Genomic DNA, 19702 nt, shown 5'->3' with positions numbered 1-19702 from the left:
TAAACATATTGCAGGGTTTGACTTCTCAAATAAATTTTTTTCCCACAGACTATTCAATGGTGGAGCAGAATAAATACATTAAATAGTTTGAAATAGGTATAAAAGTGTTAAAATAATTTTCTGTGTACAAATAATACAACTAATAATAATAGTGGCAATAATATGACTGATTATCATTCTAGATGTCAGATAAAAGTGGAGTAATTTGAAAATGGGATGTTTTCATTGCATCATCATTATTAGATAGGATTAATGTCACTTGGGCATTTATCAATGTATTGATGCTGGAATAAATTTAAACTTCCATTCATTTTATCCATAATAGTCTTCTGGAATAAAATACAGGAACTCACTTTATTTCCAGAAGCCAGAAAAAGGCTCTTTTATGTTTAAGTAGATGGTCAGTTTTGTAACTGAAAATAATTGAAAATTTGACTAATTCATGCAGAAGCATGTGCCTTATGCAACTAAACTGTAGGTAATATTTTGAAAGTGCCCAGTTTTTCACTGATGTTTCCCATGAAAGTATATTTGCTGGTGGAGAGGCTTTGTGTATGAATTATATCTCTACTAAGTGGTCATTAATCTAGAAATATGTAGTGTGTAAATAACATTTCAGGAAAAATTTAAAAGTATGGGAATTGTGAATAACATTTTATTCTGTCCTTACTTTCTCTGTGTCTTTTTTAGCTGAGAACATTTTTATTAAGAGGTTTTCATTGGCTGTTACATAACCTAACTGTAGAAGTGATGTTAGGTTATGATAAAGTTCTCAAAAATTAAGAATATATGTTAATAGGTTAGATGAGAGTAAAAAACTTCAAATTATTCAAATATTAAATCTAACATTGATTTATAAAGCATGCCCGATAGCAGTCCATATTAATGCCTTCCCTGGTGGCTTTCTTATTCTTTTGTATCCAGCTTTGAAATCTGTTATTCAAGCTAGATACCTATAATATGTAAGCTGTACTTATCTGCATGATGTCCATTATTTTGAACCCAGAATTGCAAATGCAACTCTCTATAATCTCTGTAATTGTGACTTAAGGTAGAAATGCACTGCTAAAAGATAAGCTGATTTGGCTGCAAATGTACACATTGAAGTATTAAAATACAATGCACTATCTCAATCCTTTTACTCTTTTTCCATTAACACTTGAATGAAAAAAAATAAGAAACAGAATGGTTTATTTGTATAACAGTACACTTCTCCAGAAATATTTTTACTACATATTTTAGAATTCAGACTTTGGATGACCCAAGACATCTATAATGTTATGCTGTGGGTGAAACAGATGTTTCTGTTGATGTTTATGTGCAGTTTTAGCTTTTATTAACAGAGACATTCAATTCCATTTCTGAAAACCTCATAAATATTATTGTTAACAAAGTCCAGTTTGTTTTGGTTTTATGTAGCTGTAACTGTTAAGGCAATGTAAGATGTTAAAAACAAATACTAAATTTGTTTGAGTAGACCAAACAAGGGCATAACACAGAGAAATTAATTAAATTAAAATTAAAAAACACCCGAAATAATAATATTACATTAGGTATGTGTCACAGTTGATAAATTTTGTAATGGCAAAACTAGAAGTGCTTAATTTTCAATTTGCTCTTGGCTATAAATTATATTTAATCCTGATCAGGCACATTTATTTCTAACTCAGACAAATTCCTCACTATATCAGTTTCACAAAATGAAGAATAAGGAAAATACAGAAGATGGCCAGTGAAGCCACTGAGAGTTTGCCTCAATGAAGGGGGGAAATACTCATTAAAATTTCCACAATTTAGCCATCTTTAAAATGAGTTAAAGATTAAACATGCTGATAAGATTTTTCTGCTCAAAACTGGTTACCATGCATTATTTTATAAGAAATCGTAGACTTGTCTGACATTTGCTTTTAATTTGACAGTTATAAAGGAGTATCTTAAAATTTCTGCTCGAAACAATTGTTTTCCTGAATTAGCTAGACCCATTTTCTTTCCTTTGGAAACCTAGAATGTAGAGATAGTTGATTCAAATCAGCAACCCTCTTTTAGTTATGAGCAATGTAATTGAGAATGGACAACAAAATTAAGTAGCTGTCACAATTTTCTCAGCTATTGGCTTTGAAATTCAAGCGATGTGCAACTTACAATTTACATGCAACCTGCTGGTAGTGTGACCAAGTAATATCACAGTTTAGTGGATAATTCAACATGCTAATTAGGAAAACAGGATTTTATGAGGAAACAAAGGAATCAAGGTATTTCTTTTTAATCTAAAAGGTATCTCCATGTGTATTATCAGCATTTATTGTCCTATACATCTTTACACATTCTCTTGTCATACACTATTGCTATTATTTGTAATACTAAGGTATTATGTCCATAGCATTTATATAGAAAACTGGTTTTGCTCATTTCACAATTTAGTGAGTCAATGATACTGTAGTTAAATCTGTATAAAAGATTGTCTACACTGAAGGCTTATGCTGTGAAGGACTGCAAAATTAGTGAGCTATATCCACATAAAAAACTCTTCAGCTTTAAGAATGACACAAAGTGTTCTGACTCTTACAAACTGGATTTTTTTTGCTCATTCATTTTATTGTAAGATATGAGCAGAATATTAAATGTTTGGCCTTCACTAGTGTCTTGTAAGCCTTGGGCACTAAGGTTTGCCCTTCTTCAGGATAGTCCCCACTTCTGGTTATTTTGTCAGCAGGTATAGTCAACATCTATTGTTCTTCCCCAGTTATCTTTTAAAGATAGACTAACTGCTTTCTTTTCTGCTATGGTTTCTTTGGTTTAAATTGTTTAAGAAGGGCAGTTTTGGTAATTTAAAATAGATAATTAATGCAAAATAATTTTTAACCTATTGTATGAATGAATAATAGAATGCTTGTGGGAAGATAAACCTGTCTATGCTATTTTTAATTATTCCTTTGGGTTTCTGGGGCTAACATTTTCAAGTTGTAAGTAACAAGATCATATTTGGAAAGCAAATTTATCTACCATCTCTCTTTCTCATGATTTACATTGTTGGCATTTTTTGGGCCTCAAATATTGCCAATATTAAAAAAATTATCTTATTTCAGATGGTGTAAAGTCCTATCTTTTTCTGATTGTACCCCTGCCATAGGCCACTTAGTAGTAAAGTGGATTAAGTCAAAAATATATGGCTAAAAATAGCTGCATAGAAGTCTTATTATAAGTATTTACCTTTCTGATTTCACACAATTACTGTGGCAATCATGTTCTCATTGGTAGAAAATCTTTGCGAGTGATACACAAATAATTTTTTGTGCCTTTGTAAAAACTGGGCATTGGTTGCTGCATGAAAATTAGATTGAATTAAAACCAGTTGTAGGGGACTGGATGGCTCAAAGCAACTAGGTGGGAAGTGGGGCAGGGAATGCAGTGAGCTCTGCATAGGTAGGATGGCCACTGCTCCACAGCCTTTGCAAGTAAGTGCCTTGTTTTGTCTGAATAAGTTAAAGTTGGCGAAGTTAAAGTTTGTGGAGTTCCTTACTTTTTCTGGATGTTTTAAAATTTGCTAAGTACCTTATTTAATCTTAATGTTCTAAAGTTTGCAAATAAAAGTTTGTTTTTGAACTTCCTGAGAATTTTGCTGCTTCTCCCATGCAGTGCCCAGAGTATATCAAGCAACCTTCCCTTAAACCAGCTGAGTGGGCCAGGGAATTACACTGATCTGGATAGATTGTATATGGTGCTGAAATATGAAGGAAATGGTATTTCTGCTGACTGCTCTGCAACATTGCAGTCAGCAGAAATCCTGGGAGTGGTCCCTTCATCCTATAAAAAAGAAAATGTAGCTACTGGAGAGCCTTTCTAGCTCAGTAGGATTTCAAAATATTGCATTATTTACCTGCTCCAGAACAGCTGACATCTGGTGATGGGGGGCATAACGTGAAGGACATTAAAATGGTGTTTCGATTACGAGGAGGTTTGGTTGCCATACAGCAATTGATTTTTCCAAGACAAGTAAGAGATGCCTAACCCTTATCGTACAGAAGGATCTAACTTTAGAGGCTTCCCTTTTTTTCATTTCCTTGGTGTAGGACAGATTTCTAAGACTCCAGAAAGTCTGCTTTCTGTCATGTACCCTGAATGGTATTAAATGCACATGGGTCATATGAAACTACTTCAGAGTGTAGGAGGCCTACTTACACATGATTTCAGTAAGTAAGTAATGTTTTGTGGAGGAGTTATAGCAGGGGAGGAATATTTAAAATTATAACTGTGAATCATGTCTTCCAATATAGATAATATTTTGGTGACAGGAGCTACAGTGTGCATTCAGTAAAAGATGGAAAGACAAGCCCAAACTAATAGCCCACATTAGTAAACTAAAAGCTGAATCCAGTAAGAATTGCATTATCTTTTTGTAAGAAAGCAATTTTGGAAGTGAGAAGTGAGTAGTCTTCAAAAGTAAGCCAGATTTTATTTTCATTGAAATGGAAGTAATGAATTTCTGGTCTTTTTTTTTTTTAAATTGACAGTCCACTTTCTGCTCCCCAGAGGTGACCAGAATATTCAGCCTGTTTCAAAACTCATAACAGTTTACAGGTTGTTTTCTTACAGCCTTTATAGCATTGGCTCTCTGTGGTACTTAATGCTGATTGAGCGATTCTGTTGATTCACTCATCAACAGTGAAAAAGAGACTAGCACAGGTTCCAGCTGAGAAGCTTAAAAAAGCAGCTACAACATGTCATTAAACAATTCTTTTCTCTTTATTGGCGCCCCTCTTCCTGTGAAAGTCTCCATTTCTGTATGAATGCATATTTGTACATTTCCCAGTACATTAGGCTGCTTTAGATGGTTTTCCAGTTGGAGGAAGGCCCAGGCCTTTATGAATCTTCCTATGTAATTGTGCACATGTGTTTGAAAAGAGGACAACTGAATTAGTGTTGTCCTCAATGAATTCTGAGCATGGCAGTCTATCACGGGTGATAGGTATTAAAATGTATTCTCTAACAATGGAAACCAGTTCAGAACTACTGAACATATGTTAGCATTGTTATTTAAAAAGGTTCTGCATGCCAAAGGCTGGCAATGAAGTAGTAACACAAATTGTTAAATTATTTTGTAAGACAAGAGGAAAAGAAAAAACAGGGGAAATTTTGTAATTTTGAGCTCCTCTGCATCTGGTTCCATTGGCTGAACACTGTGCTATTGTATAACATTGCCTGAAAAAAACATTTTTTCAAACTATGTGAGTGTGCTTAAAATTTCAATGTATTTCTTGGGTGGCTTGGAGGTTTTAGTTATTGCACTTGAACATACTCCTGGGCAGAATGTTAAGTATAAACTTCTCAACACATTCAAAATGGATTGATTAGGACCATAATCTTTAAAGAATGATTTCCAACTTTGGTGGCTTTGATAACATGGACCCAGTTTTTCAAGTATGCGAAGACCTTTCTAATCCTGTACTTGTCAACAGCAAGTGATGACAGACAATCAATACCTGCAAACATCTGTTTCAGGTTATACATGTGCTTGGTAAGAGCAATTGTGCTGGTAATACTTCATAGTATAATAAGTTGCTAAAAGTCCCTGTTTCCAACTTAAGAGAAAAAAACCCCAACTATATGCTTCATATCCTTATTCCTATTGATTTATGTACTTTAAAAAAGCCCAAAACAACAAAACAAACAATCAAAACCAAATGCAGAATGCATTATCAGCAGAAAGAAATGATCAAGCGTATTAAGATGCTTTTTCCAGCGCCCAATTTCATTATTCTGTTCTGATCTTTGACTTCAGTACTACATGTAGTAGGGAAATGACCCCTTCTTCTCACAAAACCTAGTCTTCATTCACCTTTACTTTGTCATGCATGATTGACTTTGCCCCTTTCTTAAAACATGCAATTTTCAAGAAATTTACTGCTACCCTAAGCCTTTTATCAACAAAACTGTACATTGGTGCATGGCCTATTCTGTATCTTTCAGACTGCTGACAAATATACTGAGAAATACTGGACCAGGCACTGACTCCTGAGGGAGGAGGTCTAACACTCAGAGTAAATGGCGAGTTTAAAGCAGTAAATGCTGTTTTAAAAGTAAGGTATATATTCTTTTTTTGCTAGTACTTGGTTCATGTGAAGACAGAATAGAATGAGCTTTACAGTCTTTGATTGCCTACTTGTTCTGTGACCTTTTAGTCTGCCCTCCTGCCCTTATCTACTTTCAAATAAATTAAAATTGTGCCTTCCAAGCTACTTATGCAAAATCTCCCTCATGACAAAAAGTGTTGTTTTAAAATTCTTTTCCAATCAAAGAAACCCAAAAAAGCAGATTTATGGTGCTTAGTGAGCATGTGCACTCAGTCCACATTTATCCATGTGCTTTTGAATGTTTGTACCTATAGAGGCATATATTTCTGTTTGAATGGTCTTGTAAAAGACCTCTGAAAACTGGACTCCTCATAAAGAGGAAAAGAAGGGAGTCCTTTTCAAAAAACCCATGGACACAAAAAAAAAAATCTTCCTCCATCAGCATGTTTAATCCACTTGTCACCTGCTATTGAACCTGTGAATTATATATATTTACAAAATGAGGGTAATAAAAATAATGCAGTGTCAACATGTACAAGGGTTGTCATTCATAGTTCAAACAATTTTATTTGTATTGCACTTTACTAACCTTGCTACTTCATTCTGTGCAATAAATGATAGTTTTGTGGTCTATTTGATTTTAGAATATTGAGGGGAAGTGTATCAAAATTTGTATTTATATATATATATATGCATATACAGTCAAGCTGCAAAGCTATGTAGGACAATATTTTTTAATCAAAGAAACAGCAATGTTCCAGTTTTGCTTATATAATTCACCATTGATTATACCATCCTACTTGTTCTGAGATATTTGATTATACCATCCTACTTGTTCTGAGATATTGATCATGTTGAAAATAATTTCTTTTGATGTTCCATGTTTCATAATCCAAAACAATATAGTACTTATATATATCCCTATGGCTATGGTTCCTAAGTACAAACCCTATTCCCTGGAATGGACAGCATCTGAAATAAACAAATGGCAATTAATCAGTAAACAGAAATATCAATCTTAAGGGATGACTCCAAGGACAGAGCTATTGGGGATTGTTTATACTTGATTTGATTAATATATTCAACACCGGGCTGACATTTTCAGTGAGATACAGAACACAGTTGGCTCCTGAGGCCGAGCCATAGCTGACACAGTTGGAGTGGCAGACAGACAAAATTCATTGGAGATTTGTAAAAGAAAATAACCTTTTTCTTACAGCTTAAAATGTTGGTGAAAACAGATTAGAATCAAATAGTCTGTGTTTCAGAGACTGTGAAAGCTGACAATCAAATTCTCAGGTCAAACGAGACCAGTAAAGGTAATGGGTAAGGGCATGTGACACTAAAGTAATTGTATTTAGGAAGTTTGTATATAAATTAGTGATCTAATTTATTGTTAGAACTGAACACTTCTTGCCTAATACAATGTCATTTGAGAAATATGTTGTTGTCTTGTACATATAAGGTCAATAAAATTACTAGTTAAAATAAGTTTATGCCAGGTTGGATTTACAGAACCTATGAACCTAGAGTGATGCCATTTGAAACTCTAAACATTCTATGCACCAGAGGGATGATAACACAATGTAAAAGTGATCAAATTATTCTTTGTTCTCCTAGACTCAGCAATTGAAAGTGAGCAAGCCTAACCTATCAGCTCTTTTTCTTTAAAATATACCAGTGGTATATTTTAGTATCAACTATTCAGACTTTTGTACCCAAACAAGTTGCTTCTTTCAGTCAGAAATGTTTGTTTGGTGCCAAAAATGTTTAATAATGCCCCCTCAGTACTTGGTACTCAACATGTGTAATTACATTTCTGTGGAAAAAATGTACCATAGTGCCAGTAAACACACACCAAGACTGAAGAATGCATTTCTCATTTCCTGACATAAAAATGTTTTTTATTTGGAAATATGTTATGTCTTCTGCTCTATGTCCACTTTTTGATACTGCAAGACGCTACTTGTGGAGAAGCAAAATCTTTTGATTTTAGGAAACCTTTAGGAAATTTTGTCTTCATGTTGTCTTGCATGGTAGTTTTTTTGACTTTTTTTTTTTAATTTTTAAAAATTTTATTTTCAGGTTGCCGTTTTCCTTTCTGAGTAGTCTCTTGATATTATACAGGATGTTGTCACTGATAGATACCCTGAAAATAAACAGTTTAAAAAAAGCAGCAGTAAATGGACTCTTCTGTGAGTCTTCCTGACAGTAATAATTTTATAGCTTTGATTATGTCTTTTAGACATGTTTTAATCCTGCCTGAATCAATTTACTCAAATATATCTCTGAAGATTCTAGGTAATATGAATTGTAGACTATAGATCTTTAAAGAACTGAGAGCTAGATCATCAGAGGGAATGATTTTAATATCTTTTTATGCTGGAACTTACATAAAACTCTAAGTGTTGGAAAACTCATGAGTCTAAAGTGCATTTAAATATTGTACTCTCAAAACTCACTAATTCTGACTTGAAGTAAAAAAATTAAAGAAATAGAAGGTACAAAGTGAGAAAATGATGAAAATAAAATACCTTTCAATTCTAAACCAAGTTATAATTATTTAAAATACATTAACAGCAAACCCCTACTTTTTAAAATATATCTAGATAAAGATTGTTATGAAATATTTAGATTTTTTCCAAGAGTGCCTCTGTATGTACATTCATACATTTTTCTGCTTATTTCATCATTGGAAAACATATCTAATGGAAATGACAGAACATCACTTTTTTATCCTGTAATAAATAATTGGTTTAACCAGTGATTATGACAACCGCATTTAATTTCCAAATGATAATTAAACCAATGATGATTATTACAGGGCCTATATAACTGCCCAACATCTATACAAAATGGTGATTTCCTTAGGATAAAGACTGTCAGAAAACCACAGTAATATTTGCAAAGAATAATAATCTTACTTAAAATCCAATAAAATGGCTGTGGAAGAGGCTCACACTTCTGCTCAAAGACGTTGAATTGTACCACATATAATATATGCCAAATCCCAAGATGGAAGTTCATAGTGGGCTCTGCAGCTGCAGTACAGGGTAGATGCACCAAAACTCTCTTAAGAATTACTTGCATGAGCCAACAGAATGGTCTGGCATCAGCAGCACAAAGTTCAATAGATCCTGAAAAATCTTTACAGCCAATGAAAAAAATTATTAATGTCCATCTTATTGTCCATCTAGGTGAGGTAGCTCATTTAAAAGTGATTTAGATATGCAGGCTCCAATTAATCATTCCAGACTTGTAAAAATAGTTATACATTAGCCATTAAAAATAAGTGAAAAGGAGTTTAACAGCTTAAATTGAGGTTTAAAAATCTCATTACTGCCCAAATCTATTTTCGTAGAGGAGATGATAGCATCCATTGATTCAGCTCTAGAAGATTTACCAAAGTATCAGGAAGGTTTAATTACACTGGTGGCAGTCAAAGAGAAAAACTCTCAAATGATACAATATAATCTGAAGCAGAGTTAAATATTATTAAGAAGCTAGTTCTCAATAGACTTAAAAGTTATGCAACAGTTTAATTTCATGAATTGAAGTATTCTTAAAAAATATTCCAGCTGATAAAATTCAGTAGAAACATCAAGTGTGTTAGAAATGTTAAAGCATCTGACTAGGATTCAAAACTAACTCTACAATATTTGCTATTAAAGATGAGTCTGTTACTGCAGGAGACAAAGTAAATGTCCATTGGAAAACCCAACATTTAAAAACTGCACTACACTATAATGCTATGTGTTGATAAACCCTGTTTATGGGTAAACACGGGCAGTGGGTCAATTGAGCTGAATACAAATTCTCTTGGGCTGTTGATATTGGGCTATCTGGAGTCAGCAGGACTCTTTTGAATGATGTGATCAGGTTTGGGAACATATTCAGAAAAATGGAACATCATAAAGCTTCCCCTAAATGAAATACAATGATATTTATAATGGACATACCCTCTTACCTGACTTTAACTGCCTTAAAAATAGACTTTTATTTTTGATTAAAAAGTAGTATTTTTACTTTCTCCACATTCTACAGAGATGGATAGGCATAATTAGAGCATAATTCATCCCACCCTAAGGGAATTTAATTTCAAAATGCCCATGGAGACATGTTCCAGACTGATTTTAATCTGAAGAAGAAACCATGGTTGTGAGCATATGGACCTAAGCTCCAAGTGCTTTCATCCTCTTACACAACAAATTAACTTCTAGTATAGACATAGCTGAGTAAATTGAGTCTCTGCTTAGAGGAGATTCAGATCATAAGAGATTAACTCGTATGTAACTGGTTCCTAATGAAAGGCTTCAGAACTCACGTGGGAAAGGGAGGAAAATTTGCTAGAAACATTAATTTTCATATCCAGATTCAGAGTAATTTTGGGAACAGAATGAGCTTATTGTTATAGAGTAAATCTCTCTGTTGGTTCAGTGGATCTAGTAGATTGAAAGCAGGAGTCAAAAATCTTAGAAAGTATTTTAATAAAATAATTAGTAAATTTTGTAGAAGATAGGATGTTGTAATGCCTTAAAACCATTTTTTTCCCTGATAATATGTTTATTTTTAGAGTCATAGAATCAGTTGAGTATATCCAACTAAAACAGTAAGGAAAATGCTTGGAAATATATGTGTGTATTAATAGATAAAGAGTTTACATGTGTAATATAAACATTCTCACTGTTTAAGCACATCTTAAAGGACTTTTTGGAAAACAACGCATATTTTTAGATCTTTAGAATGCTTATATTTCAACATTTTAACTTATTTAGAGTCATCTTTCTTGCACGTCTCTCTGTCTTATGTAATCAAATAATCTCAAAATTTGAAAAAAGTAATTTGCTCATCTACATCCACTGTCAACCAGTATATTTTTTAAACAGCATGCTCTTTAGGTATTTGTCTGGACAGTTTAAAAATTCCAGTCAGAGGTGATTTCATATCTGTAAATGAGAATGTAATAACTGTAATCACTATTATCCTGTTTAAGACAGTTCACCATGGGGCTAATTTTAAGCATTCAAAAAGCATCTTGACTTCAGTCAGACTGCTAGACCTACCATTATGCCTGTTTTTAAATGCCTCATCAACTCAGACAACTACCAGGATTAGACACCTTGTCAGTCTAAGGAAAAGTAGATCCTGACCAACATCATTTAAATATGTATTAAAATTTTAAATTTTTTTCCTGTCAGTATTATACATCATGACTAATAGTTTCTAAATTCTTTTTCATGTGCAGAGGCAGTAAAAATGTCAGTGTCAACCTTAAATTAAAATAATCTCTGATCATTATAGTTAAACTTGCTGATTATTATAGTAATGTTGCTTATTATAGTTAAACTAAAGCTAAAGTTCAAACTAAGCATTTCAAATGAGTTCACTGCATAATTAACTTGATTTTTAAACAGAGGCAGCATATAGTCAAAAAAATCAGTCATCTACTAAATCTGAAAATTTTAATCAAATTTTAAGTATGTGTTGGTATACTTTGGCATCTATATCAGTCTAGTAAAAAACCTTGCCCACTGACCGAAATGATAAAAAGGAATATTGAGGGTGCATAATGAAAGCAGAAATAAGTAGATCAAGGATTAAAGGAATGTTATACTACATTTCTAATATTCCTAATTAGTGAAAAGAGTTTATGACATATTGTAGAATCACAAGGAAAAAGTTTTCAAATTCTGTTTTTACTATCTTGAATACCATATTTTTGTATATTTGTTAAAGATGTCTATGATTTAATGTCTTCCCAAAATCCCAAACTTTATAAGGAGCTTTGTTCCTGGAAAAGCTAAGCTGTTAAAATGTCAAGCAATCAAAATAATAATTCCTTTAAAATCTGGAAATCTGAATTGGACTGATGTCTGAAATGTGTATTTTGTAGTCAAAAGTTTTTACAGCACAATTTCCTCAGGGAAAAAAAAAAAGAACAGTTCTGTATTTGTTGTTTTGTTGAGTTTTTTTATGATAAATTATCCATTCTGGGAATTAACCAGTACTACTGATAAAGATACAAAGGGTCTCGATTTGCCATTCATGGCAGTCTGGCCATACAATAGTAATTCATTCAGCTGGCATTTGTGCACTGTCAGATTAAGTCCAGAGTTTGTCAGAAAATGGGAAAAATGGTTGGTGCAATCTGCTTTTGTTAAGGGGGTTTAACTAGAAGGACTACAACCGAGTGAGGCAGAAAATTCATACAATATTCAGATTATTTTCTAAAATATTGTTTGTTGAACAAGCATGTAGTAATTAGTGGTGGTTCTTACAACTGGTAGCAGACAAATGTGGAACAGGGAGATGTGATCGAGAAGGATAAAGATACTGGTTAAGTGAGTGAGGTTTTGGGACATGTGACATGAATAGATGAGGGGGTGGCAGAGAGATTAGGTGTAGGATTTCCATTGCTTTTGGATTTCCTGCTCTTGCTCCTGAGTCTTGCTCCTGAGTCTTGCTCCTGAGGTTCGTTTTTAACAGGGTGCCATTTAGAACTGCTTTGACTGAAGTAAAATGCTATTTATCAAAAATATTGGCAGCTTTTTGACACACTTCACCTTCTAAACTGTACTTGAAGGAACTGTGCACACTTTATTCTGCTTTCAGTTCTACCAAAACAGCTGAGACTTATTCACAACATTGTGCAGTTTTTTTTGTCCCTTTGTTTTGTCCATAAATCCTGGAGTTGTTGCAGCCACTTCAGAAAAATAATCTCTGAGAATAACCCAGTAAAACTGGGACAGACTATTTAGCTCTTTGAAAGCTTCATTTTCCCCATGGTCAGTATACTTTGCTCGCCTTCCTTGAAGGAAACTCAAATGCACTGCCATGGAAAAAAAAACCCAGGTGTAAGTGTATAGATGTTATGGAACAGTGTGGCAACTCTCCAGGGACTGTCTTCCTGCAGTGGAATTGCAAAGTGCATCCAGATGCTAGAAGAAAATTAATAAAAAATGCACAATGTAATTTATTCGATGATCCACAAGGGGTTCTCAGGAACATGCAGCTCAGAGCTGGACAGTAAATTTGTTAGTTTGCTTAAAAGCCTGTCTAAATGCTACAGTCAGGAAATACCTTGAGTACATCTTTAACAGAAGTACTATTTTGGCTTGCCCAAGAGCTTTGAAGTCATTGGCCTGGACTCATCTTGCCTAATCTTTAGCAAGGAAGACATCCAAGATGATGAAAGTGACTTTGATCTTATGTAGTATGAACTGTCCCCATTCACCCCCTAACTACAAAGGAGATGCAGTAACAGAACTCTCAGGTGTTTCAAGGTACATGAGACAAATTTGAATGAAAATATCAAAAGCTGGTGCCTTGTTTACAGCTGAGTTGTCTTTTCTAAAGTGTTTAGACTTCATTCACATAGGTTTTTGGAATATCTCAAAGTCCTCAATGTTACCTGTGCCACTTCCATTCTTGAAATATCAAAATCAGCAGAGGGTGTCTTGACAGAACAGGGAGGCTAACTTCACTTCACGTGGAAAAAGACAACTAGCAGCTAGGCCTTCCTGTGGTGCTGGTCCTGTTGTGCATAAAAACAAACAGACAAATCAATGAGATTGCGATTATAATCACAAGGAACTGCAGGTCAGGGTATGAACAAATATAAAAAAAAGTATTTTCTAATGTGTGACTTTCTAATTTCTAATTTTCTAATGTGTGTCATTTTTGGAAACTTCATGACAGACTCAATCAGCCTAATCAGCCTGTTTTCTACCCCATAGACAGGGTGTTCATTCATGGGGGTCCTGCTTGTTACTGCCAAGCACAGTTCAGAGTTTAGAGAGCATTTTGTAGCTGTTGATATTAAAACAATGGTTAAATCCAAGCCTCATCTAAGAGATTATTTTCACAAAAAACTCTGTTAAATAAGCAAAGCATAAAATTAATTACATTTTAATTAAATTTTTGAAGCTAATCACTGTAGAGAGTCCTTGATAATGTAGCACATGGGGGGCACTAGATAACAGATTACAACACACTGCAACAGAATGGAAGTTGAGTGCCTTTTAATTGACATAACACTGGGGAAAAGCTAGCTTTTGTAAGTAAACTCTTATCCAATGTAATCAACTTCTTTACAGTGTCAGTATGGTCTTATTAAAAAGTTTCATGTTGCTGAGCTTACCTGAGGTTTATCAGAACAGTAAAATTTGTAGAAAATATGCAGTTCTTAAATTTCCACACTTTTGGTAGTCTGTCAATAGGATACATTTCTTTCATATAATTTTGAATCTTCTTTGCTCTCTACAAGGAAAACTGGGAGCTTTTGTCGAGATTTAATCACTAATCAGATATTAGCTGTGTATCAAAATAGGAAAGTCATACATTTAAATAAAGATCTCTAATTAAATTAAAATACCAGTAAAGTGTTTACAGTACAGTATAAAAATGAAAGTCACAAACCACCTTCTTTCATTTTTTGTCTTTGTTTTTGTGTGTCTTGAAATCCGTGTTCTTTTTTTTGTGCATTCTGATCTCCCCTTTTTTTCCCTTGATTTTTATTTTCTTATTTGATTTTATTTGATTTTTTTTTCTTTTTCTGAATGTGCACCTTTTTTTTCCTCTACACCTGTTGCATCACAAAGTTCTATTCAGTTCACTTTTCCAATCATTGTTCAATTTAGCTACTTCCTTTGACTTTTCTCAGTTTAGTCATATAATTTATTTTTCCATAACTCCTTCTATTACAAATTTCAACTTCTTTTTTTCTTCTTTGAAATATAAAATTTAACAAAGATATTCAATTAAAATACACTTTACCTTTATTTATTCAAATTGAAAACCAGATGCAAGACCACTTGAATTGATGCAGTTGACATCAAGATGAGCTGATGAAAAGCAGAGCATTTTTTCAATGCTTACTTGTCCATGATGAGTGATTAAAGCAAAATTTGTAGCTCAATGGGAACACAGAAACTGCTCACATTTTTCATTTTTAAACTGTCATAAATGTCTGTTTACTATTAAATTGAAAGAGGAACTTCAGTGATGACAGATAAGTTGGTAAATTAAAGTAAAAATAGGCCCACCAATATATCTGTGCATATCAGAAACATAAATATAACATGTGTTTATCTGATATGAATTTCTGTATGCTAATGGACTTAGCTCTTCTCTTTGAACTGCATTATCAGCTTATATTTGATTTGAATGCTGCTCTTGAACATCCAAGCACACACAGAGCTGATTTTCCAAGATATCCAGTGTGTGTCAGCTAAAAAAAGAAGACTGAACACTCCACTCTTGAATGCAAAGGAATTATGAGAATATCAAATCATGTCCACCTAAAGAGATTGGGAGAAGAAAATATAACATTGACTAAAATGACCAAATGTTGGCTCCTAAAGCTATTAATTTTAAATTCATGAACATTTTGTTATGTATTTTCTCTTCCCTGTCCAGCTGTTGAGGGTAGTGATAGAGACGTTTTAGGGGCTGTCAGCTAGGGTCAATCCACTACAATCTTTTAGGAATCTTAGTTTCTATGGGTGTCTTTGTGGCTTTATTTGAAAGACAGAGCTTTTGGAAATCATATTTCTTTTACTTCTGCTATAAAATTGAGATTTTTTTAGATGGAAGCCTATTTTTTTTTGCACTGATTTATTTCTAATTTATAGAATCAAGATTAAAAAAATAAAATTGTTTCTGATTTTAGACACCAATTTCTACTCAGTTAGACTGACTGTTCTGTTTTAGATGCATATATCTGTACAGAACAAGATGGCTTTTTATTTTCTTCATTAAATTAGTATCGGGAGGATAATGTCTGTCTCTTTATGGCAAAGTCCAGAGAATCAGAAGGAGGGAAACTTCTGGAAGTTCTATATTTATGTGAAAGGTTAGACTTTTTCTTTGTATTCTGGGGCATTTGTTGAAGTTATATGTAAAAGCAACTTCTCAGAATTTAATAATTTTTTACTTTATTGGATAGAAACATGTATATCTGTATTGTACAATCACTTAATCAGCAGTATGACCCAGTTATCAAATGTGGTCTTACTGGCTGAACAGTACATGGAGGTAGAGGTGGAATCTTATTAAAGCCTGATTTTTAACTGCCTTCATTTTTCTTTTATGTAGTTTCAGGTACATATATGCACATATTTCTGCAGCTGTGTTTCTGATTGGGACAACAAATTTGTATATCTTATGTGCAAAGGACTTGTCTAGTCACTGTTTTAAGTGCTCTGCCTTTCCAACATTTGTACAGAAAGCTAATTCCTTGTTGAAGGAATGTTGTAGAGATGCAGGATTTCCTGCATGCATGACAGGATCAGCAAGCCAATACAACATTCAGAAAGCTCAGAAAAACCCTCATAATTTCTAGGTGGAATTTCCAAATGCGAAAAAAACCCCCCAAAAAAAGCAAAAAACCAAAACAAACATGGAGAAGTCTTAGTCCAAGTGCCAGGGGACTTGGAGTAATTTGAAACAATTAATTAAACACATTATGTGTTTTGCTTTGTTGGTTCTTTCATTCCATCTTAGTCTTGTTTTTTGTTTCAGAGCTAGTTCCTCTCTAGCTTTAACCTTTGTCTCCTTTTCGATGATAAATGCAAAGAACAGGACGACTCAGCCACCAGATGCTTTGTTATTTCCCACAATAAAGTCAGTCGGCTTCTTCATGGAATAGTTTTTCTCCTTCTTCAAAACAAAAATATGACAGAATAGTATGAGTAAGAAAATGAACTAAGTTATAATGATATAAACTTCCTTTTTGAGCTTTGAAGACATTATAAAAAACATGAAGTATACTTTCTTGACAGAATCTGTGACTGAAAATATTAATAAAAAGGGGAATTGTAAATAATTGAAAGATTTATCAAGAGAGGTATGCACCAAGAACAAAACCAAACCAAACCAAAACCAACCAAACAAAAAAAGACAGGTCACCCTCAACATATTTTCTTCAATTTTTTAGATTGCTATGAGCTATAAATATAATAATTATTTATAATTAAATTATAATTTATTTTAGCGCCATAATAAAATGGATTAGAATCATCCAATAGATAGGAGATAGTATCTATATGGATATGTAAAAATGAGAAACAAGAAGAATGGAGAGGGTTCAGTAAGCAGAATACATAGACAGTGATAAAGAAGAAATATACAACCTGAGATAGAAAGAGTTTATTTGCCATTAGCTGCCACAGTAATTTCATATTACGTAGTTTAAATTTATAAATTTCCAGTTTTTGAATATAAGCACTTCATCATCTTCTCATCTCACTGTTGAATTTAACAGGAAATTTTCTGTAGGAATTTAGCAAATTATCTTATGAAAAAAGAGTTTTGTGGAGTGGTGGCCTGAGTTATGATGTCTGCAAGTAATTTTGCTGAAAAGAATACAAATAAATGGATATTACTCAGTTGACATTACCTTTACCTTCAGGACTTTAAATGTTTGAACAGGGTGAATTTGTGTCTCTGAAGACTTCACTGAGATGAGACAACGTAGTATTAACTCTACAAACACTGTGTTATCTTAAAATATTTTGTGGAGACAATACATGATAGTGTCTGATATGACCATAAAGAAGGATTGCTACCCAGGTCAGTTTCTTTGGAGTCTCCTTTGAGATCTATTTAGCTGCTAGTAAAACACGTTAATCTGGGGTCAGAGAGGAAGTGGGTTGAGTGAAATAGTATAACTATGGGAAGGGACATCAGATTCCCTTAGTGTTGAAGGGATAAAGACATTCAAAATTTAGTGAATGCTTTATACCCACAAAATGAAAGACCTTAGCACCAACTCTGTGTTTGGAAATGTTTTTAAGGATACAAGAGTATGAAGCTGTCAAGAGAATACACTGTTGGGCAGAGGATGGCTAGGAAGAAGGACTTTTCCAGTTCTTTCTCCTTTTTGCTAATTTTTCCATATGAGTAAGCCAAGAAAGCCCACTCAAATTCACTTTATGAGAAATTTAGATGCTGATATTCATGCTAAAGAAATTAGTTTCAGTATAATACTTCTAATACATTTTAATAGTGCTTATTGCTGAACATGCACATCTAACTGGTGGAATATTGATAGAGTAGTTTCTTACAGAGCAGCTGAAAAAAATGCACAATTTTTGAACTTTGTGGAAAAGCAGTGATGTACCTGGAAGCTTGCCAGCTTGATTTTTGATAGGCAAATGGAAACCTATATGCAATATATCAAGGCTTAAAGGAGGATGGGAAGCAGAAAAGCTTACTCATGTTTTTATATGTCTTTGAAACCCAGGGAGTAGGAGATGAGAGCAGTTTGGAGGGGGGAAGAAAGTAAATTATAATAGGGGTATAAATTCTGGGGTTTTTTTCCTAATAAATATAGCAATAAAAGAATTAAGTGAAACTTAGAGATTTGTGAACAAATGACTTAAAGTTATTAGAATCCTTGATTTTAGCACTGAAAGAGGGCATAGAAAATGCTAGTTTTAATAATATCACAAATATCTCAAGAGTGTAGAGTCAACATCATAAGATGAGACACATTCATCTGCGTGGAAGTTTTCCACACTGGCTATAAAACACAGTAGAAGAAAAGCTCAGGTACTTCAAAATAATTGCTCCTGATTGATCATACTACTGCAGACCAATGATCCTTATCATCTGTATCATCATCAGATGTAGGCTTGAAAATTAAAGTCTCCCTATGGAATACTTATAATGACCTGCTTCTTTTTGCAGGAATGACATTAAAATGACAGTTTTTGCTGTCCAAAAGCAAAGATAGATAGATATTTAATCTGTTAGGTACAAATAGACTCTTATGTTTGGTATTTGCAGATGGTTGTTGTGCACGTGGTGGATCGTGGACTTTGATTACTTTGGGTTAGTTGGTGGTGTCCTGAGGATCTGTGTGCATGGAAGAGTAAGTTACACCTCAGGGTGATTTGGAATAAATGAAAAAATTCTGCTCTTTGACATGAGTTCACCCAAGCTTCCTCTAGGAATCAAGGAAGAGTATTTTAATTAATAAAAAAATACAGTACACTGTTTTTCAAAACAGTACATTTTCCCCCTTCCCTTTGCATTTCTTTTCCACATAATCATAGGAATTTTTCCTTGTCATAAGAAATAAATGGTGAAAGCCTCTTTTTTTCCTCCATGTATTTGTTTCATAATGTATCTAAATCTTCATTGCCACAAAGAAATAAAACAGAGGTTTTGTTATCTCAGCTTGTGAAAAGAATTTCAGGTTTCAGTAACTTATCCAGTCTGCATCAGATGGCTGGATTTAGACCAGATAATAAAATAGAGTCCTGTTTCTGTGACTACTCAGAAGTACAGTTCAAAATTCATTTCTCTGAAGCTTAGGTGAAAAATGTAGAGCTTAATGTCCTGCTTTTTTCTCACTAAGAACTTTGTTTATCAATTATAACACATATAAGGAGTCACTGTCCATGGTCACCTTTAGGAGTGGCACAAGAACATTTGGATGGTTGCTTACTGAGCCATAGAAGCATGAAATTCAATAATTTACCAGTTATGGATTTTTACTTTGCTTATCAGCTCTTGTAGATGGTCTTTATGTGCTTTATGTCTATAAAGTACAACATGGCTCAAATGAATTATTAAAGTTAATGCCCCATCTTTAGCACTGCATTCTCCTCCTTCCTAGACATATT

At 33.6% G+C, this 19702-nt stretch overlaps 1 long non-coding RNA gene across 8 annotated transcripts in view; it reads left to right on the top strand.

Annotated features, from left to right (window-relative positions):
- LOC119708314 overlaps window positions 1–19702 on the top strand; it is a 56180-nt gene that overhangs the window by 599 nt on the left and 35879 nt on the right. For 3 of the 8 annotated variants that reach the window (XR_005259038.1, XR_005259042.1, XR_005259035.1), the window contains exons 3-4: window positions 5968–6082; window positions 18861–19171. This is a non-coding gene — a long non-coding RNA (uncharacterized LOC119708314). Of the gene's footprint in view, window positions 1–5967; window positions 6083–18860; window positions 19172–19702 lie in introns of those variants that run through there. The other 5 variants (XR_005259041.1, XR_005259040.1, XR_005259037.1 and 2 more) reach the window with 3 other exon arrangements.

This window comes from Motacilla alba, chromosome 1A (genome assembly GCF_015832195.1).
Source record: "Motacilla alba alba isolate MOTALB_02 chromosome 1A, Motacilla_alba_V1.0_pri, whole genome shotgun sequence".
NCBI classification, from domain to species: Eukaryota; Metazoa; Chordata; class Aves; order Passeriformes; family Motacillidae; genus Motacilla; species Motacilla alba.
Note: the sequence above shows the minus strand (reverse complement) of the source record. Positions and strands in the feature narration are given on the sequence as shown.